The 13056-nt window shown below is 33.3% G+C and overlaps 1 long non-coding RNA gene across 1 annotated transcript in view; it reads left to right on the top strand.

Moving 5' to 3' along the window:
- LOC144248885 (uncharacterized) overlaps nucleotides 1–10024 on the top strand; it is a 28169-nt gene extending 18145 nt beyond the window's left edge. Inside the window, exon 3 of the long non-coding RNA XR_013342060.1 lies at nucleotides 9970–10024. This is a non-coding gene — a long non-coding RNA (uncharacterized LOC144248885). The remainder of the gene's footprint in view (nucleotides 1–9969) is intronic.
- The last annotated feature ends 3032 nt before the right edge of the window (nucleotides 10025–13056 follow it).

Below are 13056 nucleotides of genomic sequence, written 5' to 3'. Positions count from 1 at the left end.
TCTGATGAACTAAAAAAAGAATAAGAAATATGGGAAGGTAAATCATGGCCCCTTTAAGATCCTGTCATTGTAAAAAGTGCAATTAAGAAATTTGGAATGTCCAGCATTTTCCTGGTCTTCTCTGGAATATTAAAATGAAAGAGAATATTTTGTTTGAGGAGCAGTCCATATTCAGAGCAAAAGGTTACAAACAGAAAAGTTCTAAGTGCATTAAAATTCTTTTTAAATTTAAAAACTTGAAAAATCATTTTAATGACCAGTGGTTCACATTCTTTAAAAGCTGAGCAGTCTTTTAGTTGACATTATAATTTCACCATCATTAATAGAAAGGGAAAAAAAAGCTGAAGCAAACATGCTGCCAATGAAAAAGGAAAAACAAACAAATAAAAAGAAACCCTCAAAAAAAAACCAAACAATACCCAAAAAACCCCTAAAAACAAAACTAAACTAAACTAAATAAAAAAACTAAACAAACAAACAAAAACAGCAACAACTACAAAAAGAAAAAAAAAACAAACCAAAAAAACACCAACTAACCAAAATTTGAAAGACAAGATAAAGGAATAAAATTTCCCAAACTGCACCTGGGGACAGTTTAGCTCAAATCAAAGAGACCTTTAAAAATTAGGAAAAAATCAAGGAATAAATCAATAAATTAGAGGCTGCACATTCAATTGAGCTCAAAAGGACCTGGAAGTCTTTGATATCATTTCTGAAATAAATGATTGGATTTACTAACACTGGCAGTCAAGTCACAGGGGAATCACTCCATAAACACAAACATCCATCAAAGAATCTGCAGCATTATCCCTGAAATGGGTTTGATCATTTGGTGGCTTGTTCTGTAAATATTTTGGCAAATATTTGACCAGTTAAGATACTGAAATTAGTGTCAGTTACATACTTTTGCATATAAGGATGCCTGCACTTCTTTCCTCATTTAAATGTCTGCTAATTGGCCAGATTTCTTTCTTAAATTGAATTAAAATGTTAAATTACACTTTCAGGTGCATGAACTCTACTGGCTATTTCTTCACACCTGCAAGACAAAGGCCAGAATCTTCTGGAGGAAACAGGCCACATCTATGTTACAGTGGTGTGCTACAAGTCTCAGATGTAATGATAATGTCTTATGGATTTCTCTCACTGCAGAATGTCTGAAATAATAGTACTGAGTAAACACAAGTGTTGTTTTCGTAGCAGAAAATTAAACACATATACGGTAAAGTGTGTTTAAGGGTGCCAGGATGACTAGAAGGGCACTGGAGGATTGTGTAGATTTAAGGAATATGTAGAGTTCCAGTCATAAGAATAATACAGAATTGCTTTGGATTTGTTTTGGTTGGTTGGTTTTTGGTTTTGGTTGGGTTTTTTTGTTTATGTTTTTGGTTTGGTTTTTGGGTTTTTTTTCCAAATAGAAACCTGTTCTTTAGCTTAAATATGTAGTCTGGGATTAAATTAGCATTCACAGAATATGAAAAATAAGGTGATCTGGGGAGGGGGACCTAAGGTCTTTGATGGCACAAATAGATCTTTGGATTTGAGTTCTTTGCCATAAGAATATATTTCTTGCATTAGTTAGGAAATAAACTTTTCAATATATGCATCCTAAATGTTAAAAAGCATCAGGCAATGTATGATCTCACTCTACCAGTCTCAGACACTATTATGTAAAATGTATGTTTACTTATTTTGAATATTGGCCAAAGAAGAACCCCACTTATTTGTTCTTCATTTTATAATGAATTAAGGCTTCCTATAAACTGGTAAAATGTCCTTTTAAATTTTCAGTGCAAAAAACTAGGACTGTGACCTTGGCTCTGCTCCAGTTATTTAATTAAATTTTCATATCACTAGAAATAGTCTAGGAAAAGCACCAATTCTGTAGCTTTTTGTTAAAGGTCTCAGTCATGTGCTCAGAAACAAGTTCATGTCTTATCCAGCTAGTGCTCAGCTGGCCATAAACTGTAGAACAAGTTCAATAAGAATACATAGAGAGAGAGAAACCTGCCTAAGAAAACAGATGAGCCTGTTCCTGAACTATATTCTTGAACAGCATGTGCAAAGCTTGCTCAGTTTCATATTCTAAACCAAGACAAAAGTAGGGCTAATGCACGGATAAACCTGACAGTGCAGCTGCTTGCTACTCACTTATATAAAAGAGGTTTCTTGAATGTTTGGGGGTCTTTTTCCATTAAAAATTACATTAGAACTACAGTTGTTGAAAATAGATGAGATTCTCATTAGCAAAGAGAAAGATTTAACAGTGAAAAGACTCCTTTCCTGGGTCAGTTGTTTGGTATCTTAAGGAAGACAAGTTGGGGAAGTTTGTGTAGAGATTATGTCTTCCTAAAATAATACCAGGCTGTTTTCTTCATTACAGTCTGTGCCAAAAAGTCTAGCAGAGAGTTTCTTGTAAAGGAGTATGATATTATTGACTTGTACAGGGGAAAACAGTCTACGTGCTCTGTCAAAATTAATTCTCTAAACAACAAAATTATTTATAATCCTTTGCATTGCTGAAATGTTGCTGTCTTTCAACTTCCCCTAGGGTTCTTTTTCTTTCAAAATAATTAGATTTCTCTCCAATTTTTTTCATCTAAACTTGACTTTACTATTAATAAATAAAGACATGAGATGCAAATTCTGCTGAAAGAAAGCTGAATATATCAGCAAAAATGGGCATCTGAACATTAAAATTGGATAGGTGATTGCCCAGACACATGAGGAAGTAAACAAGCTTGCAAGGACTGGTATAAAAATAGGTCCACATAGATCTTGTTATATACAGGCAAATAAGTCCACCATTAACAATCAAAAAAACATGAGTTTTGTATTGACCTGATACTGCAGGCACTCGGGGCTTTCCCAAACTTACCTTGGCCGAATCTGGCACTTGATATTAGTGTTTATAATAATATTAGAGTATTATTTTTATACCTTTTCTATATTGATTAGGACTGTGAATAGGATAGTGTTATTGTTACAGGGTTTATAATAATTGCAGCATTTTTATCATCCTGTTAAAATATATATTGGCCTGTCAATAAATTCTTGGGTCCATAGAAATGATGTGTTCTTTTCCCCCACAAATAGATTTTGAGTTTACTGCAATAAATACTTAAAGACTCTTTTAAAAATTATTTATTTTAATGGACTTTAATTGAAGTGGACATTCAAAGAGCACTTAGGTTTGACCATGATATCATGCTTGCAGGTTTCTTTGTACTGTATTGCACCTTCTTATCTAGAATTGACATTACACCTAATTCAATATCATTCATCAATGTCAGAAGTTTTACTGCACCCACTCTTAAAAAAAAAGAAATGATAAATGCCACCAGCCCTTCAACAATCATAAATCATGACAGCTTCTTAGATTTCAAATATATTATATATTCCATCTAAATTCCTAATATTGCTGTACTCTATATCAGAAAAGCATAATATAAATCATTTTAATATTAATGTACTTGATGACCTAGAAGCTAAAGATATTTTATTATTTCTCTTTCGCAGATGGGTAATTAATGTGCAGAAACAGGAGAGTAGGCTGACAGGGTCAAGTGTGTGAAATGAGGTGCGCTTCTTATCAAGACTGCATTTATCAGCTTTTCAGTGAGTTCATCAAATGTATACAGAAGTCAAAAATACATACTTATTAAAACTACATCTTACTGCTATCACTCATGGTAATACTTGTTCAATTAAATATTTCGTTAAAAACTGTTCATAAAATATTTGTTTTAGTTTAATGTTTTCCAGATCCTTTGCATTCAGGGAGCTTCCTTGAGTACATGTATTTCACTTTAAATGAGAGCAAACATTGAAACAAAAACCTTGCCAGAATACACACTTTATTATTTGTCTGTTAGGATAGTATGAAGCAATTTAGCAGAAATCAAATGCCATAAACCTGAACTTTGTTCATGATGCTGAAAGGTCACAAACCAAGATCAATCTTCTAAAACATTTTGAGTGGTTTAAAAAATTATGTTTCTTTTGAACAAATATCTGTTGGGTTTTTTGGGTTTTTTTCAGTTGTACATTCTCTAGACATAGAAAAAGTCTAATAGAAAAAGACATCTGATACAGAGATATACTGTACATTTGTGATTTAAATTAAAGTAACTAAATAATGTTATTAAATTCTACTAAAATTTTGACTTTATTTTGAATACCAGTGTGTTACTAACCTTTGCACTACTGTATGAAGAAATACATTAAAACCTGTATAAATATACCAAAGAAATCTTACAGGCTCGTTCTTGTGTTGACATGAAGAGCCACAGAACACTGCCAAGCTATCATACACTGCTAGATAAAGTTTAATTTTGGTTTCAGACATTAGTACTACTGAAATGTTAATTTTTATATTCTATGTGTATAAATCTTTTGCAAGAAAATAATTCACCACTAGAATTTATTTCTATAAAAATATTACAGAATCACAGAATGGTTTGAAAGAGACCTTAAAGATCATCTATTTTAAATTCTCCTGCCATGGACAGGGATGCCAGTCACTAGAACAATTTCCTCAGTCCCGTCCTGGCTTTGAACTTCCAAGGATGGGGCATCTGCAACTTCTGTAGGCAATTTGTTCCAGTGCTTTACCCCACTCTGAGTGAAGAATTTCTTCTTAATATCTAATCTAAACCTGCTGTCCTTCAGTTTCAAACCATTGCCCTTAGTCCTGTCACTAAGCGCACCACATTAACTATAAAGCAGTAAAACATTCTAATTGGGAATATGGCAAACCACAGATTGGGCCATATTTCAGTGGTTATCATCAGCAGATCATGCACACTGTCAGGGGACTTGAATACCTGACATATTTTTCAGGCACTGGAGGTTCAAAATAATTTAATAGTTTCCTACCACAATTTGAAAGAGCTGCCAAGATAATGCAAGCAAACTCTTCTTGGTAGCACATGATATAATGTTAGATAACACCTACAGATTCCAGCTTGGGACATTTGGACAGTAGAAAGGGACTTTTGTACTAAGACTTTGGATGAAATCTGAGCATGTTGCCCAAAGAAGTTGCAGAACATTGATCCTTGGAAGTTTTCAGGAGTCAATTAGACAAAGCTAAAGCTGAACTGGTCCTGTAATGGCAGTAGTTCCTATATGAGTGGGAAGTTGCTCTACATTGCCTTTCTTTCTATGATTCTTTATGAACAAAACATAGCAAACAAAAAATCAAAACCAATCCACCCAAAAAGACCCAAACAAACTCCACCGCCAAAACCCCAAACCACAACAACAACAAAAAAGAGACTCAGACATCTACCAGTTCCCGTTTTTTCATTGACAGAATCACAAATAGTAAGCAGATGCCTGAAAATGGTCAGAAGTTAACAAAGTCTTAACATTTCTTAGAACAGAAGTTGGTTTGTCTGGATTTCATTATGTGGACAGATTTATTATTTCATTGTTCATAGAAGAACAAGAATAGCAATTGAATCATTAAGCAGAGAGACATGAGCAGAACTGGGCATCAATACTGTTTCATTTTTTTAGTAAAACTTTTTCCACTTTCAGGCACACTGGCATTTCATGGGACTTACAAATGAAGGACAGTTCTGCTTTTCTGACTGATCAGGCTCACTGATTTTGCTAACCAAAAATTCATATTAGGACAACCATTCATCCCCAAATTGAGCATTAAAAGAACTACAAGTCTTCAAAACCAGTGGAGTTAAACAGTGGAGTTGACACTTTGAATATAAGCCTACAAGTCCTTATCTTTATAAAACCATCAATGAGACTGTATTAAAAGTCTTGAGGAAGTTACTATATTTGAGGAATTAGTGACCTTGAGCAACCCATATCTGGTCTATTGGGGCTTGTACTTAGAGCTTGAAAAGCCTGCACAACCATGTGTGACCAGAGTGCAACTCCTCCTATATAAAACAGTAAGGGAATGTGCTGGGACATCCTGAACTGTTGTTCCTGTGTGAATTTCTTATATATGTGTAGCTAGACATGTTCTAATAGGCATAGAAAACACCAGATTTCTTCCTGTCAAGACAAGATGCATAAATTTTACTTACATCAGATGTAAGGAGACATGGCAGGGGTGAAGGTAAACATCTTCATGGATAGGCTATGCACAGTATGCTTCAAGAGGATTGGTCCGGTGTCCATCTGATGCTGCACAAAGTCAAGTTCTCAGAATCTGAAGGGAGGTAAAACTTGGTAAAATTTATTTGCTCTCCATATTTTTCTTCCTCTTCCTGTCTTATTGTTAAAGCCTTTGTTTGTTTGTTTGTTTGTGTTTTTGTTGGTTTGTGGTTTTTTGGGGTTTTTTTTTTGTTTGTTTGTTTTTTTGTTTTTCTTTTTTACTGTTTGCACTGTTTGGTCCTGTATCTTCCTTCCTGAGATCCAGCAAGGACACTGCTTCTTCTCCATAAGACGTAAGAGTGAATGACAGGCATGGACTAATATACAACTCCTGAAAAGCATTAGAGACCCATATCTCAGAAAAAAAACATCCATTATACCTCAGCAAATATGGTCTTTCCATAACTTAGTCAAACCACCCTAGTTTTTATATAAATACAAAGTTAGAAAATCAATTACTCTCTTTGCTTTCACAGACTTTTTTACTCTGTCATACAAATTTCAGAATAAAAAGAGGCATATACAAGATAAAGGTCTGGATATTTTACTTGCATGAGACATGATTCCTGGTCACTTATTCCTAGATGCAGTAGCAGCAATAGGAAGAGTATAGCTGGATATTAATATTATTCAAATATAGTTTAAACCTCAAAAATAACATATCATTTAACTTAGTAGTATGTTTTACTTAAAATTATTACAGGTAAATTTTGTGGTTTTTTTTTTTTTTTTTAATGTCTTGGACTTTTCTTTAAAGTTTGTCAATTGCAATGTGTTAAATTTCCTATTGAGAAAGATTGAATTTTATAGTAATTTTCTCTGAACTGAAAAAGCAAAATTGCAATACATTATTCCAAATTCCACAGTTTATTACATCCCTCTGCAAAGGTGTTAATCAAGGTGAAAATATTCAAACATATTTACCTGGGGCCTGAGATACATGTATTTTATTTTTAATTACCACAGGCCAGAAAATTTCTGCTTTGTTCCAATTCTGTATGTTTCTCTAAAAACTATTGGAAATAGATAAATCAATTTAAAAAATGCTTGCGATATGCAGAGGAGAATGTGGCATGATGTGTTATAATTTTACCAATGTTAGCAGAGGTCATGACCAGCACAGTGAAAAGGAGTTCTCAAACTAATAAAAACAAGGCCTAGAATTTTATATTAATCATTGGCTGACAAATGATCTTGAGATAGACAGAGTACATTTTTTCCTCAAGGACATTTTCCCCCTGCCATTGCAAGACATAATCCTGTATGTATGAGGCAAAGTTGTATACTTCACACCATCTTACTTCCAGAAATCATAATTTTTGGAATTATCATATCAGCACTAGTATATATTAATGGTGGTTGTTGTAATGAACTTTGGACTCAGCTTCACTTACTTCAGATAAAAGGCAAATTAATTTTTCAGTGGACAAAGATTCTGTTTTCTATATTTTATCATGAGAAGGGGAAATCATTTTCTGTTTCTCTTCCAAAATTGAAACCTTTCTAAAGCTGCATGGTGCTACTTTCAAACTCAAAAAAAGCTTTTTCAGTTTTCAGACATCAGCTTTCAGAAACTTTTTCTTTTTGATAGATCTTATGGCATAAGAATGACTTGTACAGTTTTAGTTTTCCCCCTCTCAAGCTGCCATTCTCCCTTTCTTAATAAAATTACTTTTTCTTGTGACAAACATTTTAAAGTACATCAGTAAGATAGTCTTACCACATAACTTTATTCCCAGAAGTATAAAACAAAGCTATTTAACAGTGAAATAATTTAATCTTATGATTTTGCTGCAGTTACATCATATCAAATCAAATACAAAAGATGTTTTATAATGAAAGATTTATTTGGTACATCTGGTAATTGATATTTACTGTACAATCAAATTCTGTACCCAAAATTACATTGACAGAAAAAATAGTTCTTTCTAGCTACCATCACATCTACTATCATATCTCTACAACATCCTAGCTAAACTCATAAATTAATGTAGGAAACCATAGACACGCTATTGGAGTGTATCTAGACACAAAAAAGGATTCTATTCCATTCCTTAGTATCTTTAGAACATGCATTTTGTTTAGGCTGTTTTCACCTTCATCAGTTTGAAGAACAATTTCATATGGCATGAATATTATCTTGGAAATTGTCACATATCAGGAAACTATCCAGTTTGTGTGCTTGCACCTTCTCCAGCAGCTACCATTCCCTGCAGTCACCAACAGCATTTATAATGCATTTTGTGACAGCCACATCACATAACATTTGCAATATCTTCAAGCTTGCAATCTGTCACCCAAAACTCTGGTCATTAAAACAAAAAAGAAAGAAAAAGGAAAATCAAAAGCAATGCAGCTTTCTGCTGTTTAATGTACTTCAGCATTTCAGGATATTCAAGTGAGGTAGCATCCATCTATTCCTTACCATTAAATCACTGCTCTTGTTAAATTCTCTATAATGTTCGTTCCAATGTATCATCTTGGCTATCTTCTTCCTTACTTCCCTTTTTCTTTTTCTAGATTAAACTTGCCTTATCACTAGAATTCAATGATTATTTAAAAATAAAAATTAGTAGAAATTGGAAATCATGTAAACATCTTTTTAGGACTTATTAAATCAATATTTTCTTCTTTATTGACTGATTTCTAGAAAATTTGAGTCAGAAGTATATGGCCCAAATTTAAATCCCTGCAAACACTTTGCCATAGTATTAGAATCTAGACATTTATAAATTTTACTTTGCATTAATGCCTAGATCCTGAGGGAAGCATTCAGGAGGCTTTAGCAATCAATCAATTTACTGAATATGTCTACATTTTTAGACCTTAATTCCAAGTTTAAACCTGGGATCTGGAAGGAATGCACAAATGGTGGAATTTGGAGAATGAAAACATAAATCATTCTTCATAACAGAACATCTCTATCTGGAAAGATGATATAATTGTCATTATCTATGGCCACAGCTCACAGGAGTCCTTTCTAAAGCTAATTCCATGTAATCAACATCTTATTCAACACAATATCTTCCTTAACACATAATCTTTGAAATAATTGCCATTCATTTTTCCTGAAAAGATAAAATGCTCTTGGAATTAAGAGAAGCCAGCAATAGAGTTGTGTTTATTAATTTGATGGAGAAAATTCTATCCTTTGTGTCTTTTTAGAGAATGATGACCCTGTACCATCTTTTTGGTACTTGGAATAATATCTGATGAAATCTGACCCTGGGATGTTCTTTATCTAAGGAAAATTTGCCAGTAGTCTTTATAGAAGCTATCATTTTAAAACATTGTTTAGGATTTCAACATCTTTGGGAAGTTGCATCTCTTTAGGATGAGTCTAGGTTCTTTTGTCCTTTGTGAGCAATTAAGTGCTAATTGTTTTATTCCATCTCAATCTGATGGAAAACAAAGTCACAAAGGTCTAACTGTGTCCAAATACATTAATCAATGGATCTCAGCATGAGCTGTCACAATCAACTATTTTTTATCTGGAATGACTTGAAGGAATGTCAGCTACTTCTATGGAAAATAGCCAGGTTGGAATTATAGAAGCACTACAACTCATCTTGTTTTCAGACTTGAAGGGAGTCACTGTCACATTCAGATTTCTTTCCTCATTTATTCAAAAAAGTGTTTTTTTTAAAAAAGTGTATTTACAAATATTTTGAAATATTATTGAATTGAGAGAGATATCTAAAAATAATATCTTGGAAAAGTCTCAAAACAGCAGAGAGGATTTTCTGGGTGGGGATTGCTTGTTTGCCTTGCATAGGTTACTCATTTAGCATTCCTCTAATTTAATCTATTTTTTTATTTGACTTTTATTTTTTTTTTTTGCAGGATTGATGAATGAAAAAAAATCACTCTCTTATTCACTCTGCTTTAGCACTGCCACAAGAACATGAAGAAACCCTGAGATTTGCCCAGTTGGCCAGAGTATGCTACTAATAATGCCATGTTTGTGAGTTTGATGCCTGTACGGACCATTCACTTTAAAGCAGGACTTCATGATCCTTGTGGGCCCCTTCCAACTCAGACTAGTCTGTGACTGTGAAATGCAAATCTCTTAGCTACATATATATTTCTACAAGATCCTCCAGTTAAACATCTTCAAAAAGTCAGTTTCAGGAAGACATGCAACTTAATATTCAGATTGTAGTTCGACCTCTGTTGTTTCTTTCATTATAGTATTTATAGGCTTTAATAGAGGTCACCCACTTAGAGAACAAAAATCCTCTTAATATGTGCTAGTTAATGAATTGGATCTTCTAAGTTTAAAGAGTCACTTGATTGTGAAGCTTTAAAACGAACCCTTAAGTACTTCAGTTCTGGTGTGAAAATAAAGAATATCTAAGTTGGCAGTTCATGAACTTCCTTGAGGCTTTTGTTCCCCTAAAAATACTTTTATTACAAACTTCAGTGGTCATGTTTTCCTGACAGTGAATAGATGGTGAATGTGCATACTCCAAGTGGGACACTCAGAAATGCAAACAGGAATGCTACCTATCTTGCTCAGAATCTTCTCATTCATTCTCAGAAACAAACTAAAAAAAAATCAAACAAACAAAAAAATTAGATTCATATAATGCATTTAATTAGGAGTCATCTGATTTAAATGCCTGAGCGTCTACCTTACATATGCATAAATCCTGTTTAAATGCCTGGCTTACATGCAGGCACTGCTGTGATGCACCCATGTCTAAGTTTTTTTTACCACTGGCTGCAAAATCATCAATTCTAGCTGAGACCACACCACTCAAGTCCAGAGAAAGGTTCCATGGTGTCCCTGACACAATGCAATTGTGAAAGTCTAGTGTAAACCTGAAAGTGCGGCAACATGGTACAAAATCTCTGCTACTGAACAAACAAGATGATAAAGAACTTTTGTATTTCCTTATCATTTTAGTATTGGCCAAAAGACAGGGCACTCATTTCCCTGAATTAAAATGTTATTTTATGCTGTAATGGTAACTTGCTAAGGGGTATACAGCTTGAAAAAATTGACACCGCAGATCCATGTTTGTCTTACAGAACAAGGGATTTTACACATGGTCAGGAACAGTTCAGAAGAGTAGTTCTATTAGAATTTCTGTCTTTTTCTTATGAAAGTAAAAATATTAATCTTTACACTTAGAAAATAATTTTAAGATACCTGCATTGCAGTCTAAAAGCTGTCATTCATGGTAACCATGGATGCTGGCCTAAATGGTCTTCTTTAGAAATAAGGTTGCGATCAGCAGATTTCATTCTGATTTTGTATTTTTGCGTGCTTTAAATTTCTCTTCTGAAAGTTTTAGCAGTTTAATTCCTTAAAAGGAAACTCCCTGAAATCCCCCTTCTCACCATAATTGCTCAGTCTTAAATCATTAGACTGAATTTAAACATTGTAGAAAATCCCTACTACAAGCTTTGATCTTGCTCATTAAAGTGACTGTACTTTCCACAAAAGAAAGAACCAAGAGGCAAGAAAATGTAAAAAATACACCACTGCTGTGTTTTCTATTTATTTTTATTTATGTAGTATTTATTTTCTCATCTGTTTTCTGCCCTCCATCTGTAGAATAAAAAGTACAGCTCACTTACTGCTGCTTGCTACATACACAAGCAACACTTATCCACAACTGAAACATAAATAGAAACTTTATAGATATATATATTAGTCTTCACCACCAAAAATAAAAAAATAGTGACATGCTATGAAAACTATTTGCTTCAATTCTTCAGCTTCTTGAATGACTAAATATTTTATTACGAGCAAAAGTTAGTAGCACCCATAGTCATCATAAAATATAAATGTTGAAAATAGTGTACAACAGAGGAATTGTACATTAAGGATGTGAGTCAGGCAAAAAGGTTTCTAATGGAATTCACTTAGCTGCAATCCTAACCAGGTTCTGTACATGTCCTTTTGTTATTTCAATAGTTCCCTGGAACTATACAAAGTGCATTGCACAATGTGGGTGTGGTAAATAAAGGACTTTACCTTTGAGACTTTAAGTACATAGAAAAACAAGTTTGCCCAGCTATGTATTTACTGTATTGGCTATAGCAGTAAAGAGGAGTATCACAATTCAGTCATACATCACAGGGTCAGAGAGATTTATGAAAACAGGAATCAGTTCTGTAGGCATACATACTTCTTATATCTAGAGCAGGAAATAAGGAGTTCTGAAATATAAGACAACAGGTGTAAGCAACTCCTGAAATTTACTGGGACAAAACAGAGCAGAGAGAGTTTAGATCATACATTATTTACTCTGTTTCTAATTTTTTACAATTTCTGGCACCATTTTTCATATTCATTAAAAAATTTGCACTCTGCTGTTTACTTCTGACAAAAACCTAGCCAGCCACAAGGGTTTACAGATATAAATATTTTAATTCCAGATCCAAATACTATCAATGTCAATCATAAACTCTCTTTCTTTTTCCTTCCTTCATGATTACAGTTTCTGTCATCTTTATTATATTCAGTTAACACAAAACTCTAAAGATGTGTCCTTCAGTCAACAAACTCAGTTTTCTAAAGCAAACAAGTTTAATCACCTGAAAATTACATTGCTAAATGAAGTCATTTGAATTTTAATGCAAAAAAGTACAGCTCAAGAGAGCTGTCATCTGAACTGTTGAGATTTTAAGTTATTTGAATTCAATTAGATTTTATATTCATGTGTTTTTTAAATTTTATTGTCCGCAATTATTTAATCCCAATTTTAGCTCTTGTATACATTTCTCTAGTACACTTTTTACATTGCTGCTTATCTCTGCCATTATCTGTAGAGAAATAGAAATAATTGACTTTTAAAAATTCTAGACACAGGGTTATATTTCATTCAAGTTATCTTTTGATTTTAATTTCATATACTTTGAGGTTGCTATGCTGCAAAGAAGATGTGTATATATAATTGTTGTTATAGTTGTTGTACA

This window comes from Lonchura striata, chromosome 2, assembly GCF_046129695.1.
Source record: "Lonchura striata isolate bLonStr1 chromosome 2, bLonStr1.mat, whole genome shotgun sequence".
Classification (NCBI taxonomy): domain Eukaryota; kingdom Metazoa; phylum Chordata; class Aves; order Passeriformes; family Estrildidae; genus Lonchura; species Lonchura striata.
Note: the sequence above shows the minus strand (reverse complement) of the source record. Positions and strands in the feature narration are given on the sequence as shown.